Source organism: Manis javanica, chromosome 14 (assembly GCF_040802235.1).
Source record: "Manis javanica isolate MJ-LG chromosome 14, MJ_LKY, whole genome shotgun sequence".
Taxonomy (NCBI): domain Eukaryota; kingdom Metazoa; phylum Chordata; class Mammalia; order Pholidota; family Manidae; genus Manis; species Manis javanica.
In genome coordinates this window covers 69,960,134-69,971,931 of record NC_133169.1, presented here as the reverse complement: position 1 = coordinate 69,971,931, position 11,798 = coordinate 69,960,134, and the positions used below count along the sequence as shown (strand labels likewise).

Sequence of the window (11,798 nt, the reverse complement as noted above, 5' to 3'; positions counted from 1 at the left end):
CAAAATAATCAATGAACAAATCAAAGAGAAAATAAAACAATACCTGAGACAAATGAAAACAGAAAAAAAAATAGTTTAGTATGGGAAATGCAACAAAAATGGTTCTAAAATGGAAGAACAGCAATACAGGCCTAACTCAAAAAACCAGAATAATCCCAAATAAATAATCTAACCTCAAAACTAAAGGAACTGAAAAAAAAGAAAACTAACAACACAGTTAGTAGAGGGAGGGACGTAATGAATATCATGCCATAAATAAATAAGATGGAAAATAAGAAAACAATAGAAAAATAATCAGTGAAGCCAAGAGCTGGTTCTTTGCAAAGATACTCAAAGTAGACAAACCCCCAGTCAGACTTTTCAAAAACAACATAAGATAAAAATAAACAAAATTAGAAACATAAAAATCTTATCTGTAATTTTCCTTATTATTCCTACTATTGAGAAAAATGTTAAATGTCTGTGTTTTCTAAAAAACGTCGAGTTCTGCCAATATTCATAATTAAATTAATCCATAATTAAGAACAATACCTTGCTCATATGTGTTCAGTAAATGTTTATTGAGTGAATTTTTTTGAGGTACAGAGAGATACTATTGTAAGAGCCCTTATACCACATGGCCTAACAGTGTTCCATTTAACAGACTCAATTTTTGGCCTAGGGCAACTGTTGAGTTGTAAATTATGAAAACATTTAACTGAAATACTGTATGGAATTGAACCAGCCCATTTTCTTGTTGGGAATACCTTGTGGGCAATAAATAATCTTGTGCTATCATTTTATCACTGTGTATTATACGAAAAGATTCTTAAAAACAAAATTATACATGGTAAAATATCTACTTCAGTATAATTAAATGCAAATATGTAAAGTTCAGAGAGACATCTATATCAGGTGGTATCAATTACATAATATAATTTTCAGTACTTACTATTTCCAAATGTGGTATGAGAATCCATTCTAAATTGCTTCATAGAGTTAGTTGCTCAAGTCTTATGTTGTGTTTCTGACCAATAAGAATCTCTTTTGTTCTACAACTTTCTGAAAGCTTTCTTCACATCTTTGATTGTCATGTGTATATGAGAGGAATTACCAATGACATGACCACGCGGTAGAACACAGAGACCACTTAACCAATGGTGCAGTTGTACTTGGCTGGAGGCAGACATTGGCAAAGATGATGGTGCCATAGTAGATGGTGATGACACTGAGGTGGGAGGCACAGGTGGAGAAAGCTTTCTTCGAGCCTACAAGGAAGACAGTGTGGTTATTGTTACCACAATGTGTCCATAGGAGTACATGGTGAGAAGAAAAGAACTGAGAATCACAGCAGAGCTACATGTGTAGCCCAAGGCCTCCACCTAGAATGTGTCTGAGCAAAAGAGTTTAAAAATGGGATGTGAGTCACAAAAGAAATGCTTGATCTGCTGGGGACCACAAAAGTTTAAATGGGAAACGAGTATGGTAGACACAAGAGAGGTGATGAAGCCCCCAATCCAAGATCCAGTGGAGAACTGCAGGCACACTGGGATCCTCATGAGCAGTGAGTATCGTAGAGGGTTGCAGATGGCCAGGTACCAGTCATAGGCCATCACTGCCAGGAGGGTGCACTCGGTAGCTCCCATGGAGAAAAAGAAGTCGTACTGGGCTATACAGCCAGACACAGAGATGGTGACACCCCGTGACAGGCAGGTGGCCAGCGGTTTGGGTACTGTGGCTGTGGTGTACCAGATCTCCAGGAAGGACAGATTTCCTAAGAAAATGTACATGGGTGTCTGCAGTGTGGGCTCCATCACAACAGTGAATATGATGAGGGTGTTTGCCATGAGGGACAGCAGATACACAGTGAGGAACATCACAAACAATGTGAGTCTCAGGTAGAGAACACCAGGAGACCCAAGAAAAATGAACTCGGTCACTGTGGTCTGGTCTGTAACCTCCGTAGCTCATCCTCTCTGATCTGGAACCAACAAAGCCTGATGATGGATGAGCAAGAATGGGATATTTTAATATTCATTTACTTCGTGATGATAAAGGACCTCTAAACATATTAAAATTAATGGTTTCCAAAAACATAATTGGTGTCTTTATAAACATTTTACATGGAATTGGTCATTTAATTTAAAAAATTAATTTTGAAGGTCAATAGTAAATACTTGACCAACGTGAATATTTTACCAATGAAGATACTAAGGAAAGACATTATTTTCTCTCAGTTACATCACTTTATATGGTGGGGCACATTGTACTCAGGTGGGGCGTTTTAGAATACTACAGTGCAAATTAATTCATAAAATTAGTGGCTGTTGTGCAAGAACATGACATTGTTCCATCAGCAAGTATGTCCCATTCCAGACATTTAAAATGGTGAAGAAATCAGCACCATGCATATCAAAGGCCAGTGACCATGGCTGGATCTCAGATGGAGCTCCTGGGCCACACCTATTGCCTTAGGAACCCAAGGCATTGCTGCAGTATGCACATTAAGGCCCCTATCCCACATCGTCTCTCAGGGCGGGGTGCAAGACAGGAACTGGAGGAAATGCCATCACCAGTAAGCAAAACAGAAAGTAAGATGCAACATCTATACAGAAATGATTTTTTTCATAAATATTCTTCTAAATTCTATTCTTGGCTTGTTTTGTTTCAGAATCAGTCCAACCATCAATTTTCCTACACTGGTTGGGAACAGTCAAGCAAATAACTTTAAAGTCAAAATTCTATTGTATCTTTAATGGACATACAGTTTTTTCTATAGTTTGGCTATTATGAAGGAACACTTAATATGACACGAATTTTTAAATGTATGATACAGATTTTGTAACTATACTTGCGTTCTTTCTAAAATAAAAATACTACAGAAATCCTTTTTGTAGAGAAACAGTTTTCCAATGAATGTAATGTACACATGTTCTTTAGTTCCAAATATCCACATGATAAGTGTATAGTAGAAAAAATTATTTGTTTTCATAGTAAGAAGTTTGTAGCATATATACAATTTTTACTATTTTTAAAATTCATTGCCATAAAGGTGCAGACTTGATAGCCCCTATATCACAGTGAAAAAATCAGTAAAATAAAACATGAAGGCAATTATGTTCATGTCTACACATTTCTGTGTTAAACTCTTAGAAAACTCCCAATCATAAAACTTTATTGAAAGATGTGTAAAGGCTTTATGCTAGACCATTACTGTTTCCTATTGTGCTCTATTGATGTATTACAATATATATTTTATAGTATATGTATACACACACACATACATGATTGAACTTATTAGTTAGACTTGGTTAAAAGTGAAATTATGTTAGTATGGTCTAGGGATATTTTATTTGTCCCACTAAATGAACCTCTAAATATTAATTTCCTAAAAATACTAACACTTTCCATATTATTCTAAGTAACAAAAAAATAAATACATGCATTTCACAGGCTAAAGAAGTTTTCAAAAATATTTGAAAATATTATGACAACAGTCACCTAGAATTTATAATTTAAGAAAATCGTTCGGATGAAAAAACCAGGACTGATTTTTTAAATAGTCTCCCTGACTTTGATTCTTTAGTTCGATAAGAAAAATATTAACATTTATATTATTCATATGAGACCAGAAGTCCAAGGTACCTTTTATTGTGGTTATTTAAGGAACATTGCAGGACTATTTTTCCCCTAGCATTCACAGAAAGAAATCAAATAACTATTTGGAAATAACATGCGTAGATCTTTGACAACAGATCCAGATGAACATCATCCCAAAGACAACATCCATCTTCTTTTTCTAAACGACATCCCAGTTACTAATTCTGCCTTTCACACAGGTAGGGTTCTACACTCCCAAGATGTATGTAACTTTAAGAAGGAACAAAAAGATAGAGGAAAGTAATTTTAAACCATTTAACACTTTTGATAAAAATAAAATTACATATAAAGAGGAACTATAGCTTATAAGGTATAGTTATATGACATAAGCTGTAGTTCATATATGTTAGTTATGCATTTTACATGACAAAGGAATGTCTGAGAAAGAACAGTGCCTCAGATTACAGAATATCCAAAATTATAAATGTTCTGTTATGTAAATCCATTACTCTCCTGGAAAGTAAAAAATGGCATTGTTTATGTGTCCCCAGGTATACTCACAAGCCTTTATTCCATTTGGTTATTTTCAAAAATGGAATATTATGGGAAAATTTTGTTTAAACTCTCCTTTTCACCAAGCTCTGTATTAGAGCACACTACTTTCAATTTGTTCATAAGGGAAGAAAGCTAATTATGCCCTGCCGCATCATTGGCTGTGTCACCCCATCTATGGTATAAATGAACACCAAATTCGTCATTTTTTTCTGAATTTTCCCCTCTCTGGCCAAGATGCCTAGAAAAGCCTGCTCTGAGATCTCCCCCTGTGGGGATGAATGGGGATGGGATCACGTCAGCTTTCAGCCTTGGAAGTTTGCCCTGCACCTTGAGACATTTGTGTAGATTCTCAGAGGACTTTCCTTTGCAGAGGGTCAGAGTCCTCTTCCTTAGGGACCAAAGGAAGAAGAAACTCTGGAAACTATTAAAAATAACTTAGCAGGAACTGAAGGAATAACATCCTAAGTGGTTTCTTTAGCTCCCATTACCCATCTTATCCACCCTTCATTTTTGATTGCAGAATTGTATTCCTCAATATTTCAGTTACCATAAACACAGCCAGAAAATCATATTATCTAGCTAAAAAGCAAATTAAAATATTAGCCTGGATGTCTCCCTTTACAGTAATACAGTGCAAAAAAACAACCCTGGCTTGCATCTCTACAGCAAATGATTCAATGGAGAAAGCATTAATCAGATGCTTGGGAAAATTATGCTTCCCACTGGAGTAGATACCAAGATTGAGACACTTCACGAGACATTTATGTATGAGAGCACAGTGCCTATATGCAAATGGTAAAAAACTCCTGACGAAGTTTGTTAGCAGAAGAGAACACCAACCTAGAAGACTGAATAGAATAAGTCTAGATGATATCCACATATGCATAGTGATAAGGGAATTTACAGTATAACTTTAAGCTTGCTTAAATAGTTTAAGAAAAAGAATATGTTGTTTAGCATGTTTTGTGGACATTAGTTAGCCCCTATATAAAATAAAAAAAAATTCAATTCTTAGGCATAAACGCCAAGTACATCAAACATTTACCCATTAGGGAAAGAAATTGCAAACCAGTGGTTTTAAATGAGGCAGTGGAAGTCACCAGGAGATACTTGAAAATGTGTGAAACAATCTGTTTACAGTGATACAGAATGTTGGTGGCATGTATGGGCATGAGTAATTATAATTATCTAAGGGAGCCAAATTCTATACCCAAAGGTAAATGTTTGAATAGTGTGTATTGTACTGTTGTTGGGTGGGATTTCTATACATACATCTGTTAAGTTTATTTGGTCTAAAGTGTGGTTTCATTTCAATGTTTCCTTTTCTGATTTTCTGTCTGATCAGTCTATAGCTGAGAGTGTGGTCTCCCCTTACTATTTATTGTTGCCTTATTCTCCCCTCAGATGTTAGTACCTGCTTAATATCATTTGGTGCTCCCAAGTTGCGTATGTGTATAACTTTTAAGTTTATTTTTGAATATAGTTGACATACAATATCATATTGATTTCAAGTACTCAGCTGTTATATATGTTATTAAATCCTCACCCCAATTAGCATAGTTCCTGTCAACATATAAAGATGTTACAGAACTGATTACATTCCTTATGCGGTACTTTCAGCCCCATGACTAATTTATATTGTATTTTGAGATTTTGTGCCTCTTTATTCCCTTCATCTGATTCACCCACCCACCCCAACCCATCCCCGATGCTAACCAATGGCTACATCTCAATGTCTATGACTCTACTGCTCTTCTGCTCATTTTCTTTTGTTTTATTTTTAGATTCCACAAATAAATGAAATCATCAGGTATTTGTCTTTTTCCGCCTGGCTTATTTCACTCAGCATAATACCCTGTAAGTCCACCCATGTTGACACAAATGGCAGGATTTCTTTCTGTTTTATTGATGAACAATATACCATTGTATATATGAACCAGATCTTCTTTATTTATAGCCAATAGATGTATTGACAGACACTTTGGTTGCCTCCATATCTTGGCTATTGTAAATAATATGACAAACATATGGGTGTATACATTCTTTTAAATCAGAGATGCTGTTTTCTTTGGGTAAACTCTTAGAAGTGGAAATACTGGGTGGTAAGGTATTTCTCTTTTTAATTTTTGAGGAACCTCCATATTGTGGCTGCATCAATTTACATTCCTACCAACAGTGTAGGAGGGTTCCCACCTACATCCTCACCAACACTTGTTATTTCTGATCTTTTGGATAGTAGCCATTCTAGACAGTACTTTTTAAAACTCTTTCTAATCACTTAGAATATTGACCTCTGTCAGGAATATCTGCCAATTAATTTTTTTCCTCTAAGATACCCTTTGCTATTTTTTTGTATGCCTCATTATTTTTTGTGAATTATGGGCATTTTATCTTTATAACATGTTAATACCAGAAGTTGTATTGCCTTTTCCCATATTTTTCTTATTTTTTTAATCGATAATGGTTCTATTTGTCCATTTATTTAGGTACCACTCAAGTTTAAATACTTTTGCTTTATGAGTTACTCCTTCTTTGTGCTTTAGTTCACTTTAGTTTGAGTTTAGCTAATTGTTTTATATATTTTTATTAAAGTGTAGTTGACATATAATATCATATTGGTTTCAAATATACAACATAATGCATCAATAGTTACACACACTATTAAATCCTCATTCCAACTAGTGTAGATACTGTCAACATAGAAAGATGTTACAGAACCCTTGACTATATTCTCTATGTTGTACTTTCATCCCCATGAGCAATTTATTTTTTGATCGAGATTTTGTGCCTTTTTATCTATTCCCTTCACCTATCCACTCCAGCCCCTACCCCATGGTAACCAGCAGTCACTTCTCAGTATCTAATTTCAGCAATATAATGGAAACGTTAAAATCTCTTCAAAGACACAAATTATGGCAAATTCCTCTATAAAAACATGCAAAACCTGATTAGTCATATTTTGTAACTATATTCTATAATTAAATATCCTCCCAAATAGTATCACTGGGCAGGCATTTATGTGAATAAAAGCAAGAGGAATATCTTCATGAATATGACATCAAATATCCTCATTAAAACACAATAAAATAAAATCTAGCAATATATTAATGATCATAAATCATTGCCAAAAGGAATGTAAGCAAGAAATCTGAAGAGGGTTTAACATAGAAATACAGCACATAGAAATAATAAATCTTAAGAATGATATAAACATCTCAATAGAAGCATCTCTAACATTGGAAAAATTCAAACCTTTTGTGTTTTAACAGCAAAAAGCACACTTATCAAACTATAATAAAAATGGTTTTCATGAATTTAAGAAAGAAATCCTATTTGTTAAAAAAGAACAAAACACCTGTACCTAATACAATAATTAATAGTTGACCACTAAATCCCTTCTTTTCTGATTAAGGACAAGAGAGCAATATCAAATCATAATATTTTACTAGAGGCCCTGGGAAGTATAATATGGCAAGTTAATTTAATATAGCCATTCTTATAAGTAGGAATATTGATTGAAAGAAAGAAGATAGGCTTATTTGTAAGTAATATTGCTTACATATAAAATCATAAGTAATGTATTTAAAACTACCAGAACTAGAAAATGAATTTAGTTAGATAAAAGATCAGAAGTTCATTAAACAAATATTAACTGTATTTTTATAACAAAAATTAGAAAGTGAAATTTGAAAAACACTACTTTAATAGAACTCATTTTAACAAAGTGTATAGAAGGTCTTTAATTTTAAATATATATGGAGGAGCTTTGTGCTTACAGATATAAAATAGTGCTAAGAGAAATTCAAACAGCCAAATAAATGGTAAGATATACCATATTCATGCATCAGATCACTCAAAATTCCAGTGTGTGTGTGTAAATTTATGAGATCTTTCTGAAATGTTTAGACTAGAAAAACTTTTTTGAGAACATAAAGTTGGAGGATTTTTACTATCTGATTTCCAGATGAAATATAAAGGGATGTTAGTAAACATTATTATTTGCATAAATATAACTAAATGCTTCATATAAAGTCATGAAATAGACCCACTGTTACATAATTTTCCAATATAAAAGGAAAAATTCAGTGAATAAAGTATTGTACTTGATAAAATAGCATATAAAAACCATTCTGGAAATATAAAATCTGAAATTTCCCTTTATGCCATGCACAAAATTCACTAGAAAAGACTCATTACATAAATGTAAGATTTCAAACTACAATTTTCTACAAGAAATATCAAAAACATCATAAACTTGTTGTAGTATAACTCTTATATAAGACCCACACCACCAAGTATAAATCATAAAAGATAAAAATGATAATACTGACTTCATGAAAATTAAAACTTTTGCTCTTTAAACAATCCCAAATGAATGGTCTAATGTCACAATTACCGAAATTAGAAAAAGAAGAACAAATGAGGCATAAGGTCAGCAGAAAGAGGGACATAATAAAGATCAGAGAAAAAATAAATAAAATTGAGAAGAATAAATCAATAGCAAAAATCAATGAAACCAAGAGCTGGTTCTTCGAGAAAATAAAGAAAATAGATAAGCCTCTAGCCAGACTTTTTAAGAGGAAAAGAGTCAACACAAATCAAAAGAATCAGAAATGAGAAAGGAAAAATCATGACGGACCCCACAGAAATACAAAGAATTATTAGAGAGTACTACGAAAACCTATATGCTAATAAGCTGGGAAACCTAGGAGAAATGGACAACTTCCTAGAAAAATGAAACCTTCCAAGACTGACCCAGAAAGAAACAGAAAATCTAAACAGACCAATTACCACCAATGAAATTGAAGTGGTAATCAAAAAACTACCAAAGAACAAAAACCCTGGGCCAGATGGATTTACCTCAGAATTTTATCAGACATATGGAGAAGACATAATACCCATTCTCCTTAATGTTTTCGAAAACAATAGAAGAGGAGGGAATACTCCCAAACTCATTCTATGAAGCCAACGTCACCCTAATACCAAAACCAGGCAAAGATCCCACCATAAAAGAAAACTACAGACCAATATCCCTGATGAACGTAGATGCAAAAATACTCAGCAAAATATTAGCAAACCGAATTCAAAAATATATCAAAAGGATCATACACCACGACCAAGTGGGATTCATCCCAGGGATGCAAGGATTGTACAACATTCGAAAATCTATCAACATCATCCACTATATCAACAAAAAGAAAGACAAAAACCACATGATCATCTCCATAGATGCTGAAAAAGCATTCGATAAAATTCAACATACATTCATGATAAAAACTCTAAACAAAATGGGTATAGAGGGCAAGTACCTCAACATAATAAAGGCCATATATGATAAACCAACAGCCAACATCTTACTGAACAGGGAGAAGCTGAAAGCTTTTCCTCTGGAATCAGGAACAAGACAGGGATGCCCACTATTGCCACTGTTATTCAACATAGTACTGGAGGTCCTAGCCACGTCAATTAGACAAAACAAAGAAATACAAGGAATCCACTTTGGTAAAGAAGAAGTTAAACTGTCACTATTTGCAGATGACATGATATTGTACATAAAAAACCCTAAAGACTCCACTCGGAAACTACTAGAGCTAATATCGAAATTCAGCAAAGTTGCAGGATACAAAATTAACACACAGAAATCTGTGGCTATCTTATACACTAACAATGAACTAATAGAAAGAGAAATCAGGAAGACAATTACATTCACAATAGCATCAAAAAGAATAAAATACCTAGGAATAAACCTAACCAAGGAAGTGAAAGACCTACACCCTGAAAACTATAAGACACTCTTAAGAGAAATTAAAGAGGTCACTAACAAATGGCAACTCATCCCATTCTCCTGGCTAAGAAGAATTAATATCATCAAAATGGCCATCCTGTCCAAAGCAATATACATTTTCGATGCAATCCCTATCAAACTACCAACAGTATACTTCAATGAACTGGAACAAATAGTTCAAAAATTCATATGGAAACACCAAAGACCCCGAATAGCTAAAGCAATCCTGAGAAGGAAGAAAAAAGTGGGGGGATCTCACTCCCCAACTTCAACCGCTACTACAAAGCCACAGTAATCAAGACAATTTTGTACTGGCACAAGAACAGAGCCACAGACCAATGGAACAGAATAGAGACTCCAAACATATATGGTCCACTAATATTTGATAAAGGGGCCATGGACATACAATGGGGAAATGACAGTTTCTTCAACAGATGGTGCTGGAAAAACTGGACAGCTACATGTAAGAGAATGAAACTGTATCACTGTCTAACCCCATACACAAAAGTAAATTCGAAATGGATCAACGACTTGAATGTAAGTCATGAAACCATAAAACTCTTGGAAAAAAACATAGGCAAAAATCTCTTAGACATAAACATGAGTGACCTCTTCTTGAACATATCTCCCTGGGCAAGGGAAACAAATGCAAAAATGAACAAATGGGACTATATCTAGCTGAAAAGCTTCTGTACAGCAAAGGACGCCAACAATAGAACAAAAGGTGTCCTACAGTATGGGAGAATATATTCATAAATGAGAGATCCGATAAAGGATTGACATTCAAAATATATAAATAGCTCACACACCTCAACAAACAAAAAGCAAATAACCCAATTAAAACATGCGCAGAGGAGCTGAATAGACAGTTCTCTAAAGAAGAAATTCAGATGGCCAACAGACACACGAAAAGATGCTCCACATAGTTTGTCATCAGATAAATGCAAATAAAACCACAATGAGATATCACCTCACACCAGTAAGGATGGCTACCATCCAAACGACAAACTACAACAAATGTTGGCGAGGTTGTGGAGAAAGGGGAACCCTCCTACACTGCTGGTGGAAATGTAAATTAGTTCAACCATTATGGAAAGGAGTATGGAGGATCCTCAAAATGCTCAAAATAGAAATACCATTTGACCCAAGAATTCAACTTCTTGGAATTTACCCTAAGAATGCAGCACTCCAGTTTGAAAAAGACAGATGCACCCCTATGTTTATTGCTGCACTATTTACAATAGTCGAGATATGGAAGCAACCTAAATGTCCATCAGTAAATGAATAGATAAAGAAGAGGTGGTACATATACACAATGGTATGTTACTCAGCCTTTAGAAAAAACAAATCCCACCATTCACAACAACATGGATGGACTAGAGGGTATTATGCTCAGTGAAATAAGCCAGCTTGAGAAAGACAAGTACCAAATGATTTCACTCACATGTGGAGTATAAGAACAAAAGAAAACTGAAGGTACAAAACAGCAGCAGAAGCACAGAACTCAAGAGTGGACTAATAGTTACCAAAGGGAAAGGGACTGGGGAGGACGGGTGGTAAGGGAGGGATAAGGGCCAGAAAAAAAGATAGGGGGCATTACGATTAGCATGTATAGTGTGTGGGGGAGGCACGGGGCGGGCTGTGCAACACAGAGAAGACAAGTATTGATGTTTACAGCATCTTACTATGTTGATGGACAGTGAGTGTGAACGGGGATGTGGGGGGGACTTGGTGAAGGGGTGAGCCTAGTAAACATAATGTTCTTCATTTAACTATAGATTAATGATGCTAAAAAAAGAAACTGAATTAGGAATCAATAAAAAAAAAACTTCTTCTCTTTAGGAAACATTGCCAGGGAAATGAAAAAGCAAAATAAAAA

General features: G+C 34.6%; 1 pseudogene; it reads right to left on the bottom strand.

The window, feature by feature from the left end:
• Positions 1-993: 993 nt before the first annotated feature.
• LOC108389263 (olfactory receptor 6F1-like) lies at positions 994-2,503 on the bottom strand (annotated as a pseudogene).
• Between the last annotated feature and the right edge of the window lie 9,295 nt (positions 2,504-11,798).